Below are 20,998 nucleotides of genomic sequence, written 5' to 3' on the forward strand. Positions count from 1 at the left end.
GACTCGACAATGAAAATGTTCAGCAAACCTTCGATCGCCTCACTGACATCTCAAATGAGCTTCAAGCACTTGGTGCCACTGACATCACCGACCATGAGGTGGTGAACAAATTGCTGAGATCGCTTGATTCCTCATTTGATACTCTGGCACTGATGATACAAGAATGTGGAGATTACAAGTCACTTGATCCCGCCGATATCCTCGAGAGGCTAAACACTCATGAGTTCCAGCTTGCTGAAAAGAGAGATCTCTATGGTTCGAGCTATGGCAGATCACGTGCCCTGAAGGCCAAGGCAGTCTTTGAATCTGAAGGTGAAGATTCTAGTAGTAGCCTTGGTGATCCTGAAGAACTGAGCCAGGAGCTAGCACTGCTCGTGAAGAAATTTCAGAAGTTCTCAAGATGTGGTCGCTTTGGAAAATCCTCAAGGAGTAATGATTCCTCATCCAGTGACTATAAGAAGATACTATGCCACAAATGCAAGAAACCCGGTCACTACATTCAAGACTGTCCTCAGTGGGAAAAGGAATCAAAGAAGAAGAAATACAAGGATTACAGTTCTGATGACTCAAAGAAGAAGAAGAAATCTTCAAAGTCTTCATCATCAAAATCCTCGAAGTCTTCACCTCACAAGAAGAGCAGCTCCAAGAAGGCTCGGGCATTCATTGGCAAGGAAATGGACTCTGAAGCTGAATCTGGGGAACATGAGGAAGAGGAGGCACCTGAGGAGTCAGAATCTGGTGTGGCAAGTCTAGCTCTTGCTACTGCGTTCGTCAGCAAGTCCATCTTCAACACTGAATAAAATGGCTTCACCAGCAAGGCTGATGAAGGCGATGATGACTACGCTCCCACCTATTGCTTCATGGCAAAAGGTGCCAAGGTACTCAAATACCCCTCCTCTGAATCAAGTGAGGATGAATCTGATGAAAACCTCAAGCCTAGATACTCTAAACTTGCTAAGATTGCTGTGAAACAACAAAAGGCTTTTGAAAAGGTTCAAAACATGCTAGACAAAAGTGATGATATGTTGGGTGAAGAAATGGATCACACTAAAACCTTTACTGAAAATCTTCAGAGACTTCAATCTAAGTTTGACAACCTTCAAAGTCATCATAACACTCTCTTATCTGATCATGAGAAGCTTTCTTATGAATTTCTTCAAAGAAAGCAAGATCTTGAGAAGCTAAGAGTGAGTTATGAAGATCTTCAGAAGGAGCGTGATTCATTACTTGCTCAACAAATCAGCGCTGCTCAGGAAGAATTTGTTCCTCCATGTTTGAAGTGCATTGAACGTGAATCTGCTAATACTTCACCTGAATGTTCAAATGCTTCTAATGTTACAAATTCTTCACCTGTCTCTGCTATCACTAATTCCTCATCTGAGGACAATGCTAGTATCACTGATGATGCAGGGATGAAGGAATTGTACATGACAGGCATGTACAAAAGCCTCAAAGGGCATCAGGCTCTTTGTGATGTGCTTAAGAAGCAGATCCTCATAAGGAACCCTAGGAAAGAGGATATTGCCTTTGAGAGGAAACTCAATGCTGATGGTACATACTGGAAGCCTGAGTAGGATCCCAAAACGTCATGAGTTGCTGCACAGGGACCTCCAGTAGATCCATCTACTTTATCTGGCTTTATATGTGAATCTCCTCATTCTGCTGATGAGTCATTTGACTCCAACTATAAACTGTTCAAGAATCAGAATGGTGAAGTATTTGCTAGATATGTTGGCACTAACTGCAGGAACGGTTCCCCCATGAAGAAAATCTGGGTTCCCAAAAGGTGCCTTGAAAGTCTTCAGGTGAATGTCATCATGACACCATCTGTGAAGAATAGGAACCCCATATCAAATTCTTCATATGGACCTAATTCTTCATATGGATCCAAGTCCTCATACGGACCAAATTCCTCACGTGGATCAAATTCCTCAAAAGGATCAAAGTCCTCATATGAACATCATCGTGCTAACACTTCTGTCTCACAGGGAAGATTTAAGGGCTATGAATATGAGCATTATTCTTCTAATCATTATGTTCATAAGTCCTCGAAGAATTTCTCTGCTTATTCATATGCTTACCCTAATTCCTATTATGTGAAACGAAGTGGACTGTCTTCTATGCCACCTTTCTCGTATGGAGCTCGCAGAATGATGAACTCTTTGCCACCCCTTCAGATGTGGGTGGTGAAGAAAAAGGACTAATTTCTTATGCAGGGTCAGGTCTCCAGACGTACTTAAACGTCTGAAGAATTTGCTGGAGACCTAAAAATGCCTGATAGGACGCAGGCAAATCATGAAGAAATGAATCCTCATTTCTCACGTCCTCATACTGTTTTATCTTTTCTATTGCTTGATGAAATTGATCTGATGAAATTGATGTCGTATTCTTCACTGATGAAGTATAAGAGTTCGTAAGTTGCACTAATTCATCTGCAGGATGATCTACCCAAAGCCACTGAGTGGGTCCTCGATAGTGGATGTACAAATCACATGACTGGTGACAAGAACCTATTGATGGATGTTCCCTTATCTCCATCGCATCTGAAGCATATCATCTTCGCTGACAAAGGCAAAAGCAAGGTATTGGGTCTAGGTAAGGTTGCCATCACAAAGGATCGACACATGGACAAAGTCATGCTTGTCGAGTCCTTAGGATACAACCTCATGTCTGTCTCAATGCTTTGTGATCTTGATATGGTTGTTATCTTTGGCAAGTATCATTGTGTTGTGATCATGGAAGCTGACAATTCCAAAGTTTTCGAAGGCTTTAGGAGAGGAGATTTGTATATTGTTGATTTCTCTACAGGACTACAACCAGCTATATGTCTACTTGCAAAAGCTTCAGAAGGCTGGCTATGGCATCGACGACTAGATCATGCTGGCATGAGGAACTTTCACACACTCGCGACGAAGAAGCATGTCATTGGCATTGAGAATGTCAAATTCCTCAAGGATCACTTGTGCGGAGCCTGTGAAGCTGGTAAGATGACCAAGGCCAAACATCCAGCAAAGACTATCATGACTACCACTCGACCATTTGAATTGCTTCACATGGATCTCTTTGGTCCTAATCATTATTAGGCAGTTACAAATGATGCATCTCTATATGGCTTTGTTATTGTTGATGCTTACTCTCGTTACACATGGGTGCATATTGTCACTTACAAACATGAAGTGCAGGAAGTCTTCAAACGATTTTCCTCGAGGGCTTCAACTACCTTTGGTGTGAAGATAAAGCACATCAGAAGTGACAATGGAGCTGAGTTCAAGACTTCTGGTCTTGATGGCTATCTTGATGAACTTGGTATTACTCATGAGTTATCTGCTCCTTATACTCCTCAACAGAATGGCGTCGTGGAGCGCAAGAACATGAATCTTGTTGAGATGGCTCACACTATGCTTGATGAGTACAAGACGCCTTGTCGTTTCTGGATTGAGGCAATTGATACTGCGTGCCACATCATCAACATGGTATATCTTCACAAATTCTTCAAGAAAACTAGATACGAACTCCTCACTGACAAGAAACCCAATGTGAGTTATTTCAAAGTCTTCGGTGCTAAATGTTGGATTAGAGATCCTCATCACAGTTCTAAATTTGCACCGAAACCACATGAAGGTTTTATGCTTGGTTACAGAAAGGACTCGCACACCTACAGAATCTTCAACAACGTTCACCACAAGGTTGTTGAAACTGTAGATGTGCGGTTCGATGAAACTAGTGGCTCGCAAAGAGAGCACCTACCTCCTGTGTTAGATGATCAGTCACCTGAGGAAACTATCAAGTTCAAGGCTACTGAGGATGTCATTCCGATCGAAGAATCTGCTGAAGAAGTCATTCCAGAACGTGAAGAACGTCATGCTGATGCACCAAGGAAAATGACGCTGAAGAAAATGCTGATCAAATTCCTCAACGACAACTAGCTCATCCTCGTGTTGCAAATGAAGTGCAGATTGAGAAAATCATCAGCGGCATCAACATTCCAGGTCCTCTCACACGCTCAAGAGCTTCACATTTATCTAACTTTTGTGGGCACTTTGCTTTTGTCTCTATCTCAGAGCCCACTAAGGTAGATGAAGCATTTCTGGAGCTTGAACGAATTCAAGCTATGCAAGAGGAATTACATCAATTCAAGCTCAACAATGTCTGGGAACTGGTCAAACGTCCAGATACTCGCAAGCACAATATCATTGGCACAAAGTGGATCTACCGCAACAAGAAAGATGAAAATGGCCTTGTGGTGAGGAATAAGGCACGACTTGTAGCTCAAGGCTACACACAGGTTGAAGGAATTGATTTCGATGAAACTTTTGCACCTGTTGCTAGACTTGAGGCTATTCGCATATTACTTGCTTATGCTAACCATCATGATATCACTTTATATCAAATGGATGTGAAAAGTGCATTCCTCAATGGTAAGCTTGAGGAAGAAGTATATGTTGCTCAACCCCCAGGTTTTGAAGATCCAAAGCATCCTGACAAAGTCTTCAGACTCAATAAGGCCCTCTATGGCCTCAAGCAGGCCCCTCGGGCGTGGTATGATACTTTGAAGGAATTCCTCATGAAGAAAGGCTTCAAACCCGGTTCACTTGACCCAACTCTTTTCACTAAATCTTATGATGGTGAATTGTTTGTGTGCCAAATATATGTTGATGATATCATATTTGGCTGTACTGACCAACGTTACAGTGATGAATTTGCCTATATGATGAGTGAAGAATATCAAATGTCTATGATGGGAGAATTGAAATTCTTCTTAGGTCTTCAAATTCGTCAACAACGCGATGGCATATCCATATCTCAGGAGAAATACCTCAAGGATGTATTGAGGAAATTCGACATGCAAGAGTGCAATGGCGTCAAAATCCCTATGCCCACCAATGGCCATCTATGCACTGATGAAAATGATATTGACTTCGATCAAAAGGTATACCGCTCCATGATTGGTTCTTTATTGTATTTATGTGCATCTAGGCCAGATATTATGCTTAGTGTTTGCATGTGTGCCCGATTTCAAGCTACACCGAAGGAATCACACCATAAGGCTGTGAAGCATATTCTTCGATATCTAGCTCACACACCAACACTTGGATTATGGTATCCCAAGGGCTCAGCTTTTGATCTCATTGGATATTTAGACTTTGACTATGCTGGTGACCGTGTGGACCGCAAGTTCAGGCACATGCCATTTCCTCGGACGATCCTTGGTCTGTTGGTCCTCGAAGAAATAGAACTGTGTATCACTGTTTACTGCTGAAGCTGAGTACATTGCTGCTGGTTCTTGCTGTGCTCAATTGCTGTGGATGAAGCAAACTCTCAAGGACTACGGCATCAACATGAAGAATGTGCCTCTCTACTGTGACAATGAGAGTGCAATCAAGATCGCTCATAACCCAGTTCAGCACTCGAAGACAAAGCACATTCAGATTCGTCATCATTTTCTTCGTGATCATGTGTGGAAGGGCGACATCTCTATTGAGCATGTAAGGATTGAAGAACAACTAGCCGATATCTTCACAAAGCCCTTGGATGAGAAGAGATTTAACAAGTTGAGGTGTGAGCTAAATATCCTAGAATCTTCGAATGTTCTTTGAAAAGGACACTCATCCTAGCACTTATGCAAAATTGATGACTTTGATGTGCAACACATGAAGAAACGTTTTTCTTCAATCCATGAAGACTAACACTCTAAGTGTGAAGAAATTAACGAAGAATTTGATTCTCAGAACCCTACGACAATTGTACGCGGTGTCTGAAATCATCATTCTTATACGGTGGGTCACGCCACCACCAAAAGTTGAAAATCTTCAATTTGAGTTTTTCCTCATTTTTGAAATTCCTTAGTTGTTCAAATTCTTCAACTTTGCATTGTCTTCACTCTTTCCGCTGTTGTTCTTCGTTGGATATATAAATATGAGTTTATGTCCTCTACAACATTCACTTATTGCTATTTCTTGAAGTTGCTTTTTTGGCTAAGTGAATGTGATCGGACCCTTCCCCCTCTATGCTAAACTCAACCCAAACTATTCACAAATTCTTCATGTGCGTTCTATTTGAAACCCGTTCAAAATCTTCACTGTGTCCTTGTCAGTTGAAGAATTTATGAACGAAAACTTTAAAATATTCTAATCTGAATTTTCGGCTGTTGCCGCCTAAACCGTTCCACATCCCACGATAATACTTATCTATTCACCCACGATCTCACACGATCGCCACCTCTCAGTACGTGGGTGACACATGTCACGCGAATGAGAAGGGTCAGGGGCACGTTCGTCCAATTTCTTCGGACGAGTGGTTTTTCACCTCGGCTATAAATACCCCTCCCCTTCCTCACTTCATTTTTACTCCGCTCGACCTCACTCCCTCGCTCGAGCTTTCAAACCCTAGCGCCACCGCTACTTTCATCGTCGCCGGTGAGGAAGAGCTTCACTGCCTCAACCTCGTCGTCGTCATACTCGCGCCGCCGCGGATTTATTCACTCCGCCGCCGCCGTAGCTATCTTCCTCTGCCAAGTTAGGGCGTGGAAGATCTGAACCGACGAGCTTCAAATCTACATTTCCCAGTTCGTCGTGTTCTTCGTCAAGGGTAATTAAAAGTTACTTTTACTGCCCTTGTTGATTCTGAAGTTTTCCACAAAATCTTCAAAAGGTGTTTATTCTTCAAATCTTCACACACTAGACACCTTACATATCATCTGTTCTTGATCTGTTTCCCTAGGCATCATTTTTCTTCAAGATTCCATAATTGTGTGGATTTTTAATCTATACAACTCTGGAACCTAAGACAAAGAGCGCTTAGTGAAATTCCTCAAGACTCATCTGGTCAAATTCCTCAAACTTGTTCTTTTTGCAAAAACTTCTGAGAACGCATATGACCTCTCCAAATTCATCGCAACTACATTCTGTTCACAGGTACACATGTCTGCTGCTGAATCTCTAGGTTCTCATCAACTTAACTCATTTGCAGCGTTCCTCGAAGAAAAGTTGCACACCTCTTCAGAGAACTCTATTGTTCAGATTCCTCAACTGAAGAAAATGGCTGACGGCAAGAAGCCTCAGAAGGGTGGAAAGAGACCTGAGGTCAACACTGCTTTCGAAATCCCAGATGACATTTACAAGGATTATTGCACACCTGATGAGGCCAAACATGGCAAGGAGGACAAAAATCAGCGCAAGGTGCGCATACAAAGGATAGAGAGGAGATGGGCACGGGAATGGAGGGAATACAGATATGTCACTCCAAAGTACATGAAGAAATTCACTCTTAACCCTCCATGCCTAAGACCTCCATTGGCACCTGGCCAAGAAGCTGATCCTACCAACCTCAAGTGTGGTGAGGACTATCCTGATGAATGGGCCAAGCGCCAGGCCAAGCTAGCCAAAATGGCTAAGGATGCAGTGAGGAAATTCAATGAAGACTCTGCCGCCGCTGCTACCACTACTGAGGCCTCTACAAGCAAGCCAAAGAAGGCCATGGCAAAGAAGCCTGCTCATAAGCCCAGTGCTTCAACCTCAATGCCCTCACGACCAAGTTCTTCAAAGCCCTCACGGCCAATTCCTCAAGCTGCTCCAGCTCCTCCAAAGTCCTCAGCTCCTCCGTCAAAATCCTCAGCACTTGTGCATCTAGCCTCGTGCCAAAGGACGATAGGCATCTCTATTGCCTCAGGAGCCTCGGGAAGTTCTTCTGCTCTCCCGCATTCTTCAACTGGCCCCACTCTGCTGAAGACAAAGGCCACTGCTAGACGAGGTTCTCGACCAAGTCCTCACAAGAAGCAGGTCGCCTTCTGTCGGGGATATACCCCGCAGTATGACCTGGCTGGAGATATAACCCGGGTGGGATTGGATGTTTCATTGATGACCCGGCAGACTATAAGCCGGCAGGAATAGTTAAGTAGGTTAAGCTCGCGGGAACAGACATAGTCATGTAACCCGGCGGACACAGTCATGTAACCCGGCAGACACAGTCATGTAACCCGGCACATGTTAAGCCAGACGGTAAGCCAGGTGGTAAGCCAGATCGTAAGCCAGACGGTAAGCCAGATGGTAAGTCAGATCGTAAGCTAGATTGTAAGAAGCCCAAGACGTTAAGAAGCCCATGGTGAGAAGCCCATGGTGAGACGTCAAAATAAGGTTAAATCTTAAGTTCGAGTTGGACTCTACATGTAACCCGCCCCTTCAGCTTATATAAGGAGGGGCGGGGCACCCCAAGAGGGGGGAGGAACAAGAAACAATGTTTAGGGCTAGACACAAAGAGCCGGCTTACCGGCGATTCACTCATGATCATAATGAGACCTAGCCTCAAACAACATGTAGGGTTATTACCGGCTGATGTTTCTCGGGGCCCGAAGCTGTCTAAACCCTTGTCTTGTGCGTTGATCTGCCCTGCATCTCTCGATTCCGCTCAACCCCTCTCAAGCTACTACATAGATGCGCTGGCCTCACGACTAAGTCCTCACCCTAGGACATCTGCCATGACAATTTCACGACAGTTGGCGCCCACCGTGGGGCCTGCGCACGGTGGTGATGAGTTCTTGGAGGGATCTTTTTTAGGGTTTCGAAAGTTCACAAATTTCTAGATGAACAAGATTGTCAGAGAAGATCAAAAGTTTACCGGATCTGAAGGATGTGAATCGCCAAACATGCATAAGACTAAAGTTTCAGTCGAGCTATCAGATCAGATTATGGGTCAAAATAACCCATGACCCGGAAGCAGTTTCCGCCATCAAGCCGCCCCGATCACGTCTCAAGTGGCCTCTGCCTTCATGGCCTTTCTCCGGGTTACTTCCGTTGTTACGGCCGGATCAAGTCGCCATCGTCGCTGGATTGGGCCGGGTTGAGCCGGCTGTGTTACTGCAAGCCACCGCCTTGGTTCAAACCGCCACCCGCGCCTCGGTGCTAAGTCGCCAAATCACCATCGCCCCCGCCGCTGTGGTTAAGCCGGCCCCGCCTCTGCTTCCGTGGCTGATGCCATCGCAGATTCACCTTAAAACTGGCCTTGCCTCGGTTCAACGCCGAGTCGCAACACCGCCTGCAAGAGGTCGTGACCGACAGGAGTTCTGTACGCATACAAGATTCACCGAGTTATTCTTGGCCAAAAATAACAGCAAGATAAGCCGCCCCCTCTGCTTTGAGGCCGAGTTACGCACCTCCGTCGCCTCCGTTGACCCGCCATGCACTGCCGGCTCGCTTCTTTGGGTAAACCGCCGCCGTCTGAGGGCCGCTGCCGTTTTACCTCGCGCCACGACTCAGAAGCAACTTCCACTGCGACCTCGCTTCGCGGGCGCCTCTGCCACCGGGTTGAGCCGGCCCTGCCGCTTTAGGCCATCCTTCGCTCGGGCTCAACACCGAGTCACGACTGGCCTCGTCTCGAGCTGCCCTCGAGATGCCCCGCGCCCGCCGCCGGTTTATCACGCGGCCAGCCGCTGTTGAATCGCCGGCCCCGAGCCGTCCGGATCACCCCCGTCTTCGCCGAGTTACCTCCACCGCTGCTGCTCTCGCCTTGGAATCCGCCTCGCCCTGTACTGAGCCCCCGTTTGGCCCGTCGGAGCCCTGTCAATCCACCTGGAGATTTGTTGACCCACCGCTGCGGGTGAGGCTGCCTCCGAGCCGGCTGTTTGGAAGTGAAGGACCCGCCCACCGGGTCACGACCGGCTGATGTGCATCTCCACCGTCGCAGATGTGTCAATCGGCTATTCCTTTGCCTCGTTTCATTGCTGAGCTGCCCTGGCCGGGCGACCCACACAGTGCCTCATCTGTGGCCGCCTCGTTGAGCAGTGCCTCAAGTCGCTCCGACGAATTGTTGCTGCCGCGAGCCGCCCCGGTTTGCGCTTCGCGCCGTTGTCGAGCCGTTGGTGCGCCCTCGATCCACTGCCTGAAGCTACTTATCGCGCCGCTGCATGGGCCTTGTGCTGATCTGCCCGCAGTCGGCCTCACCACTTGAAACGCAATCCAGCCGGCTTCGTCGCGACGGTCACGTATCAGGCCGGCCCTCCCTCTGCTATGGTCTACCGTCCATAAACCGCCCTCAGTACCGCGCTAAGCCGGCCTCGTGCCGCTGACCAGGTCCGCCGCCAAGTCGCCGCACCAAGCTTCACCTGGACCGGATCTGCACCTTGCCTATAAGCCTCTCCGACACATGCATCACGCCGGTTCTACTACTCCCCCGCATGATTCTGCTGTCGCGCCGGGTCAAACCGGTCATGTTTGCAAGTCGCCTTCATCGGCAGGCTTAAATCGCCCTCATCTGCAGCCTTCGGTTTTGAATCACCGCGCCCGAGAGCCGGGCCGCCCTGCAAACTCGAGGCCGCCCTTACCATGAGTCGCCGCTGCGGAGATGTGAGTCGCCACCGTTTCCATCTGAACCGCCCGGTGCCCTGCCTGGCGCGCAAACCACTGCTGTTGCCTCGCCGGGTTACCACTGTCGCGTCCTCTGTTGCACCTGGGAGCCACCTATGGCTGAGCAGAGCCGCCCCGTAGGAGCCCACCAGGTCGGGTTTGCCTTCGTCTTAAGCCGGTGCACGCATCCGCCCTCGAGCTGCTGCCTCTGCTGGGTCAGAGTCGCCGCTTTGGTTTCGCCTCTGTCGCTAGCACTTCTGAGCTGCCCCTCAATTGAAACGGCCCGGGCCGTGACCCGTCGGCGCCCACGTTGAGCCACCGCTGGATTGCCCCACGTTGTGAGCCGCCAGACCAAGTGTTAACGGAGCAAAAAAGAAAGATGACCTCAGAAGGCTATGAGTCAGATTTTCTGGTCTTCAATTACTGCCTGCAACCGAGGCATACTTTTAGAAACAATGAGATGAGGTTTCCAGTGTGTGATGATGAAGCAAGTCGGCTAGTACAAAAATATTAGGAGGAGTTTGGTCCGGTGGATACAGATAGGCCTCAGGCCTTTTCAAAAAAAGAGAGAGAGAGAGAAGGAGAACGCATGCAGGCGCATGCACATCCACAGAGAGATGGACGGGACAGAGAACCTGAGTGCATGCAAAAAGAAAAAGATCAGAGGCAGTACTAGTATTCCAACTGCTAGTCTGTATTTTGACTACGGGAAGACTATGGTGCAGAATACTACTCCATGAAGTTGTCAGGCGTGTCCGGCGATTTGAAAAGATCGGACAAAGTTAAAAGTATATCTGAGAACTCTTTTCGTTTGACTATATCATCCAATGTCGGTGCCCGCGTTTGTCTGACAAACACCAGGTGATATCCTTTCTATAAATCTTATCAGTATATACTACATTGTTTAAAAAACAATTATTCTGGTCTGTGGTATTTTTATTTCGCAGGACCATTATTTATTACAAAGGTGTGGCAAAGGGGCGTAAGCCAATATTGCTTTTGCACTAGTACTTGTCCGTGCCGTACTGCTGGACGGATACGTGAGCAAGTCGCCGCCCCTGCTACATCAACATACGCGACTGATTCATCGTCAGCGCCTACCGCCGACTCGCCTGCCTTTACCGGGGTGATCATCAACTCCGCGGTGGATAATTTTGGGCCTAACATGTCAGGCCGTCAGAAAATTTCCGGCTTAAAGAGAAGGATTCCGGTTCAAGGGGCCAAAGAGAGTTCATTGCACAGCACAACTCAAACATAGGCACCCGGCGAGCACAGCTCAGAAATATATCACGGTCAACTACAGAGAATCTTAAGCCAACTCCTTGAGTCGTCTTAAGACTCGGGGGCTACAATGGCATGACTCAGGAATTCTGAGTCATGGGAGGGAATGATAACCCGGTTCCGGAGGCTACTACCATATTGATGAAAATTTAAAGGCCGTCAGAAAATTGCTGGTTCAAAATAAAGATTCCGGTTTAAAATCCGGTTCAAGAGATATCTTTCTCCCGTAAAAGTTTTGAAGGTCTCAAATCCGGTTCAAACATCCGGCTCAAGGTAAGTTTATATCTTACAAAGCTTTGAAGCTCTTAATATCCGGTTTAAAAAATTCCGCTTCAAAAAGAAGTTGTCTCTCGCAAAGTTCGAAGTTCTCAGGAAAAATTAAAGGGACCAAACAGAGTCTGTTACAAAGCACAACTCAAATATAGATACCCTGCTTTAATGACCATTGGGAGCTGATCGTATTCGAATTTAGCTCAATCCTTTTGGTGTGACCCTGATCGTATTCGAATCAGAGTCGTTAAATATTCTCATGATCACTAGGGGGCTTCCTGTTCAAACATAGGTCGTATTCGAACCAAAGAGAACATAACTGTCGATACCCTTTTGATCGGCACACTGCCGAGCTCACTGAGGGGTTTCTTGATCGTATTCGAATCATAGTTCAACCCCCTTTGGGAACCGACGTGGATCGTATTCGAATCAGCCTCGTTAAACAACTCTCAAGGTCATTTGGGGCTTCCTGTTCAAACATAGGTCGTATTCGAACCAAAGAGAACATAGCTGTCGGTACCCTCTTGATCGGCAACGCCAAAGCCACTGGGGGCTATATGATCGTATTCGAATCTTAGCTTAACCCCTTTGGGACGGTTTTCTGATCGTATTCGAATCAGAAGCCTCGATTTTTCTTTTTGTCTTAAGTTTTTTGAAAAGAGTCTTTGGTTTTATCTTGGGACCTTTTTTGTTCATATTTGAAGCATATATGTGGTTTCGATTAACCCGTCTTGACTTTGGATGATAAGTCGCCATACATGACAATCATAAACATTTGGAAGTTTTTGGCTTCTAAAGATTGGGTTATCACCCTTACTGCACAGGTCACATAAACCAGCAGTGAAAATTCAATATCACAAGTATAATAATATTATTATAGTTATGTTTCAAAGTTATGATTCATAACAGGCTTATCTGTGACTCCTTGTTACATATCAATGGTTATATGTGAGATATTATGACCCGCCCTGTGGTAAACCGCCAAGGGATCTTGTGATCTAATTATGTGCAGGATAAGACTACATTTGGGTGGTTACCCGCCCTGGTTTTTGACGTTAAGTCGCCAGGGCATATGTTGTGTAAACTCTGCAGGATTTACAGAGCTATGATTTACATAAATGATTAAATTCAAGCCCATCATCATAGATTGAAATTGGTGTCTCAAAAGGGTTATCAATTCTTGATTTTCTCAAAGGCTATAAGCCGCCGGGTTGTACAAATTCCGGCTTACAATGGAGGCGTATTAAATCGCCATTGGCCAAGAGCCGCCGGGTATTTAAGCTCCGGATTGACTTATCAGCAGATGAGGTATTCAAAGTCGCTTTGGCGCAATGGCTATTATTTTATCAATGGATATGATTTATTCTACAATGGAAAGAATAGTCCCGAGTCGCTGCAGGCTTACGACCCGGCGCTTGGGGGCTACATTATTCAAATTGAGATTACATCAAATATGCAAGTCCCATGTCACTGCCAGCATGCACCATGGCACTTGGGGGCTAATGCAAAGTCAGTTTTTTGCTCACTTTATTGAAGACCCGACTTGTCACATTGTAATGAGCCGGCCCTTGGGGGCTACCAATTGCTCCTGTCAACAATTCAAGGTACACAAGCATTAATCCATTATATTGAACGGTCCACTATTCAGTTGGTAGAGTACAAAGCTATCAACCTTGTGGACGTGGGTTCACGCTCCATGGTGGAGATTATATTATATGATGTTATTATCAAAGTCCCAGCTCAGTATTATCTTACTAAGCCGGCCCGTGGGGGCTACACGTTGCTGCTCAAGTCTACATGATCATATCTATAAAGTCCCTGCTCATTATTGCGTAATGACCCGGCACTTGGGGGCTACATATATGGAATACTCAGGTTTGACTAGTGATTGAGATGAGCAACATGGATTTCTTCAAAGTGGTAATATTTATATTGAGGCAAATCTTAAGTCATCACTTTGTTCTGCTCAAGACTTGGGGGCTACAGGTAATATGGATATGAGGGAGAGAAATCTTCAAAATTCTCATTTGACCCAGCATCGGCAACAATTATGACTCGGCATCATCTATTTATAACCCGGCAAGTTTTTTCATCTTTAAGCCGGTTGAAGGTAACATGAGTATTTCAAGACCTATATTTTTAAACATTGGGAGCTGAGTCAAATGAGTTATTCTTCAGTCTTTCTCTGTGAGAAACCAACGTCAGCAAATTGATTATGAAGTTGGCTTATTTGACCCGGATTTTCTAGAAGAAGGGAATACCAAGGAATTAAGGATGATCAGGTGCCGGCTTACAAGAGTTTTTTTAACCCGGAGCATAATCTGTCGGGGATATACCCCGCAGTATGACCCGGCTGGAGATATAACCCGGCTGGGATTGGATGTTTCATTGATGACCCGGCAGACTATAAGCCGGCAGGAATAGTTAAGTAGGTTAAGCTCGCGGGAACAGACATAGTCATGTAACCCGGCAGACACAGTCATGTAACCCGGCAGACACAGTCATGTAACCCGGCATATGTTAAGCCAGACGGTAAGCCAGGTGGTAAGCCAGACGGTAAGCCAGATGGTAAGTTAGATCGTAAGCTAGATTGTAAGAAGCCCAAGACGTTAAGAAGCCCATGGTGAGAAGCCCGTGGTGAGACGTCAAAATAAGGTTAAATCTTAAGTCCGAGTTGGACTCTACATGTAACCCGCCCCTTCAGCTTATATAAGGAGGGGCGGGGCACCCCAAGAGGGGGGAGGAACAAGAAACAATGTTTAGGGCTAGACACAAAGAGCCGGCTTACCGGCAATTCACTCATGATCATAATGAGACCTAGCCTCAAATAGCATGTAGGGTTATTACCGGATGATGTTTCCTGGGGCCCGAAGCTGTTTAAACCCTTGTCTTGTGTGTTGATCCGCCCTGCATCTCTCGATTCCGCTCAACCCCTCTCAAGCTACTACATAGATGCGCTGGCCTCATGACTAAGTCCTCACCCTAGGACATCTGCCGTGACAATTCCACGACACCTTCCATGTGCCTTCTGATGATGATGAAGCTGATGATGAGGAACTAGCTGAAATCATCAGAGACAGACAATAAAGGGCCGCTAGAGCCAAGGGCAGTGTTGTGCCTCTGTTGCTGGATCCGAAGAAGATCCTGGACTTCATTGATATGTGGCACAAAGATCCAAACACTCCCTTGCTAGAATTGAATCTCACACCTGGCCAAAGTCATATGTTGTCAGCTTTCATTGCTGAAGAAAAAATGGAAATTTGGGAAGGCCAGGCAGTTGAAGAAAACGCAGTACAAGAAGGAACGCCTTCTCAAGAAGAATATTGTGACAATGACCACTGATGAACTCATTGCTGCTCAGACTGAGATTAAAAAACTCAGTGATGAATTTGAAGCATACCGTGCTGACTGGCTTGGAGCCAAAGTCAGATTTGAGAAGTTAACCGAGAAGTTCACTACCAATGTTGCAGCTCCATCGCAATAAGAAATTCCTCAGGCTGAGGCATCTGCTCAGCCGACTGAAGAACATGCCAGCACCTCTGATGACAATCAGGCTGCTGATGAAACTCAGAGTACCAGGGCTGATGACTGCATTCCAGCCGCTAAAGAAATTGCCAGGGCAACCCCTAGTGTTGCGCCTGAAGAAACTGCCAGGACAGCTGAAGCTTCAACTGCTGTGCCTGAAGAAACTGCTAATGCCAGGGCAACTGCATCAGTTGTGCCTGAAGTTATTGAACCAATTTCCTCTGCTCCTCCGACACCTACACCAAGTCCAATTCTTCCTTCTGCATCAGATGTGAAGAAGACCAAGGCTGCGGAGCATGCAGCTGTGAAGAAAAGGAAAGCATCAACTTCATCAGATTCTTCAGCTCCGAAGAAGATGAAGAAATTGACTAGTTCTTTTGAGAATCCAATTGATGCTATTCCAGTCTCAAGCATTCCATCAAAGGAACTTGTTCCTTTTGATGAAGAATACGTGATCCCAAGCGGATCTGATGAAGAGATTCCTTCTGCTGCTTCGTCAGAGCAGTTGGATGAAGAAATTGAAGCTGATGCAATCCCTTCAACCCTAATAGTCTCATCGCCCATGCCTCAGTTCACTACTGAAGAGGCTGGCATTCAAGAAATGAGTGATGTAGAAGAGGATGTGGACATTGGAAGCACTACTCCAGTGATGAACGATGACTTTTGGGAAAGTCAGCACCCCAATTCTCCTTTGTTCACACCTCTGCAACAAATTCCTCAGTCCCCCATAGATACTGAAGTTCAAATGGGATCTGAAGAACCTCGCAACACCCCGTCTGTCCATGAAGAGATTCCAGCCACTAGTGCTGATGAAAATGTTAATGAAGAATTGAAGACCCAGGCTGCCACTGAAGAAGAACCTGAAATTCCTCAGCCTATGGATCCTGAGATTGCGATTCCTGAGGTAGTGATGCAATTGACTGATACACCTCATCCCAAGCCAAAGGATCCCTTCTCGAAGAAGCAAAAATTCAAGGCTGATGACTTCTTCGGCGAGCATGTGTTCTTCACAGAGTATAATCCATATGACTCTGCTCGTCTTAGAAGGAAGCGTTTCTGGACTGCCAGCCAAGCCAATTTCTATTCTTCACTGCTTTTCAACAAAGACAAAGTCTTCGACCACGAGCATATTCCTCACGTGGACATGGAATCCCTGCCTTGCTTCACCCCAGTCCTCAGTGTGCTTCATGATGCAGGACTGCTCAACTTTTGCACTGACATTTGTTGATTGGAATGAAGAGCTAATTCTTCAGTTCTATGCAACACTGCACATCACAGGAGATGCTGACGATGTGAACTCTTGGGTATTGGACTGGATGACCGAAAATACTCACTATAAAGCACCGGCCTCTGAATTGCTTCATGCCCTGCCTGTCAGTCCTCCCCTTGAAGGAGCTCGTTGTCTGTACCATGAACCTGAACTCACTGCTCATTACATGCAAGTACTGATGAAGCCGATGAAGCCCGGTCAAGCCCCGAGGACCCAATTCCTCATGAAGGAATTGTTGTACGTGCCAAGAACAGTCTATCGCATTCTGACGAAGACTTTGAGTCCTATCAAAGGCCACGACTCGACTGATGAGGAAGTCATTGGCATCATGAAGAATCTGCTGTTCAACATCATGCATGGCATTCCTGTCAACTATCATGATTTCTTCATGAGGACTCTGGCAAATGTTGCACTCTCTCCGTTTGAGTTGAAGCCTTATGCTCCTTGGATTATGAGATTCATCAGAACAAGGTCTTCACTCAACTACAAGGCTGACACTCTCAACAATGACAGCTACTTGCCCCCATGGAAGTCCTCAAAAGGACATTTTCCTCAGCTGATGAAAAGGGCAAGGCCGCTGCTGTTATTGATGAAGGCATTCCTCCATTGGATGGTCAGTTTCGCAAAGCTGCATCTTACTCCACCAATGATGACTCTGCCACTCATGACTCTGCCGCTAATGCTTCAAAGCCAAATCCTCAAGCCACAGCTCCCCGAGTGATGACTGATCGTGAGCTTTGATACGTCTCCGTCGTATCTACTTTTCCAAACACTTTTTCCCTTGTTTTTGACTCTAACTTGCATGATTTGAATGAAACTAACCCGGACTGACGCTGTTTTCAGCAGAATTGCCATGGTGTTATTTTTGTGCAGAAATAAAAGTTCTCGGAATGACCTGAAAATCAACGGAGATTATTTTTGGAATTAATAAAAAATACTGGCAAAAGAATCAAGGCCAGGGGGCCCACACCCTGTCCATGAGGGTGGGGGCGCGCCTACCCCCCTGGGGCGCCCCCCTGCCTCGTGGCCCCCTGGTGCTCCACCGACCTTAACTCCAACTCTATATATTCGTGTTCGGGGAGAAAAAAATCAAAAAGAAGGATTCATTGCATTTTATGATACGGAGCCGCCGCCAAGCCCTAATCTCTCTCGGGAGGGCTGATCTGGAGTCCGTTCGGGGCTCCGGAGAGGGGAATCCGTCGCCATCGTCATCATCAACCATCCTCCATCACCAATTTCATGATGCTCATCGCCGTGCGTGAGTAATTCCATCGTAGGCTTGCTGGACGGTGATGGGTTGGATGAGATTTACCATCTAATCGAGTTAGTTTTGTTAGGGTTTGATCCCTAGTATCCACTATGTTCTGAGATTGATGTTGCTATGACTTTGCTATGCTTAATGCTTGTCACTAGGGCCCGAGTGCCATGATTTCAGATATGAACCTATTATGTTTCCATGAATATACGTGAGTTCTTGATCCTATCTTGCAAGTCTATAGTCACCTATTATGTGTTATGATCCGTTAATCCCGAAGTGACAATAATCGGGACCACTACCGGTGATGACCGTAGTTTGAGGAGTTCATGTATGCACTAAGTGTTAATGCTTTCGTCCGGTACTCTATTAAAAGGAGGCCTTAATATCCCCTAGTTTCCAATAGGACCCCGCTGCCATGGGAGGGTAGGACAAAAGATGTCATGCAAGTTCTTTTCCATAAGCACGTATGACTATATTCGGAATACATGCCTACATTACATTGATGAATTAGAGCTAGTTTTGTGTCACCCTATGTTATAACTATTACATGAGGAATCGCATCCGGAATAATTCTCCATCACCGATCCAATGCCTACGAGCTTTCATATATTGTTCTTCGCTTATTTACTTTTCCGTTGCTACTGTTACAATCACTACAAATCTATCACTGTTACTTTTGCCACCGTTACCGTTACTTCCATACTACTTTGCTACTAAATACTTTGCTGCAGATATTAAGTTATCCAGGTGTGGTTGAATTGACAACTCAACTGCTAATACTTGAGAATATTCTTTGGCTCCCCTTGTGTCGAATCAATAAATTTGGGTTGAATACTCTACCCTCGAAAACTGTTGCGATCCCCTATACTTGTGGGTTATCAAGACCATTTTCTGGCGCCGTTGCCGAGGAGCATAGCTCCATTCTTTGAGTCACTTGGGATTTATATCTGCTGGTCACTATGAGGAAATTGAAAGACGAAAGAAATAAGATTTTTCCCTCAACTACGAGGGGAGGTAAGGAACTGCCATCTAGCTCTGCACTTGATTCAACTTCTTTTTTGAGTAAGCTTGCGACACCTAAACCTGCTTCTGCTATTAATTCTGATATGTCGCATGTTATTGATGATGCCACTTCTGCTATGCATGATACTTATGATGAAACCACTTCTATGCTTGATACTACTATGCCACTAGGTGAATTTCTTGATGAACAACTTGCTAGGGCTAGAGAGAATGAAATTATTGAAACTGATAATATTGATGAAAGTGATGATGAAGATTCTCCCCCTAGATTTGAATTGCTTGTTGTGCCTGAGGGTTATGTTATGGATGAAGAAACTGCTAGAGACTTTCTTGCTTGCAATGATAGGAGTGATCTTAAGAAATTATTAGCTAAGCTGCAAGAAAAATCTCTGAATGCTAGAATGAAATATGACCCTGCTTTTGCTACTTCACCTATCTTTGTTACTGATAAGGATTATGATTTCCCTGTTGATACTGATATAATTACTTTGGTTGAATCTGATCCTTTTTATGGCTATGAATCTGAAACTGTTGTGGCACATCTTACTAAATTAAATGATATAGCCACCCTGTTCACTAATGATGAGAAAACTCGCTACTACTATATCCTTAAGTTATTTTCGTTCTCATTAAAAGGTGATGCTAAGATATGGTTTAATTCTCTTGATCCTGGTTGTGTGTGTAGTCCCCAGGATATGATTTATTAGTTCTCTGCTAAATATTTCCCCGCTCATAAGAAACAGGCTGCTTTAAGGGAAATATATAATTTTGTGCAAATTGAAGAAGAGAGTCTCCCACAAGCTTGGGGGAGGCTTATCCAATTACTTAATGCTTTGCCTGATCATCCTCTCAAGAAAAATGAAATACTTGATATCTTTTATAATGGACTAACTGATGCTTCCAGAGACCACTGAGGGAGTCCTGGATTAGGGGGTCCTCGGACTGCCGGACTATATACTTTGGCTGGACTGTTGGACTATGAAGATACAAGATTGAAGACTTCGTCCCGTGTCCGGATGGGACTCTCCTTTACGTGGAAGGCAAGCTTGGAAATTCGGATATGTAGATCTCCTCCCTTGTAACCGACTCTGTGTAACCCTAGCCCCCTCCGGTGTCTATATAAACCGGAGGGTTTAGTCTGTAGGACAACAACAATCATAATCATAGGCTAGCTTCTAGGGTTTAGCCTCTACGATCTCGTGGTAGATCAACTCTTGTAATACTCATATCATCAAGATCAATCAAGTAGGAAGTAGGGTATTACCTCCATCGAGAGGGCCCGAACCTGGGTAAACATCGTGTCCCCCGCCTCCTGTTACCATCCGCCTCAGACGCACAGTTCGGGACCCCCTACCCGAGATTCGCCGGTTTTGACACCGACATTGGTGCTTTCATTGAGAGTTCCACTGTGCCGTCACCATAAGGCTTGATGGCTCCTTCGATCATCGGCAACGATGCGATCTAGGGTGAGGTTTTTCCCCCCGGACAGATCTTCGTATTCGGCGGCTTCGCACTGCGGGCCAACTCGCTTGGCCATCTGGAGCAGATCGAGAGCTACTCCCCTGGCCGTCAGGTTAGGTTTGGAAACTTAAACTATACTGCCGACATCCGCGGAGACTTGATCTTCGATGGATTCGAGCCCGTGTCAGGTATGCCGCCAGACAGTGTTTGGGAGATCACCCCTGTGGCAACTCCGGCCCTCGATCCGGAGCAGATCGCGCCGTCCGAGGACGGGTGGATGGACCCCGCCACGAAGGCCGCACACTCAGCGGCGATAGAGCCGAATACCGACTTCACCTCCTACGAGACCCGTGTTGCCGGACCCTTGGATTCGTCCCCGACCACGGGCTCTGAACCGCTTGCGTCCGTGCCTATCAAATCTGATTGGGCACCGATCATGGAGTTTACCTCCGCGGATATTTTCCAGCACTCGCCCTTGGGTGACGTGCTAGATTCATTAAGGTCTCTCTCCTTGTCAGGAGACCCTTGGCCGAACTATGTCCGGCTCGAGTGGGAAGCGGACGACAAAGAGAT

General features: G+C 46.1%; 1 pseudogene; it reads left to right on the forward strand.

Moving 5' to 3' along the window:
* The first annotated feature begins 152 nt into the window (after positions 1-152).
* LOC141022594 (uncharacterized) lies at positions 153-15,372 on the forward strand (annotated as a pseudogene).
* Positions 15,373-20,998: the final 5,626 nt, after the last annotated feature.

This window comes from Aegilops tauschii, chromosome 5, assembly GCF_002575655.3.
Source record: "Aegilops tauschii subsp. strangulata cultivar AL8/78 chromosome 5, Aet v6.0, whole genome shotgun sequence".
Lineage (NCBI taxonomy): Eukaryota > Viridiplantae > Streptophyta > Magnoliopsida > Poales > Poaceae > Aegilops > Aegilops tauschii.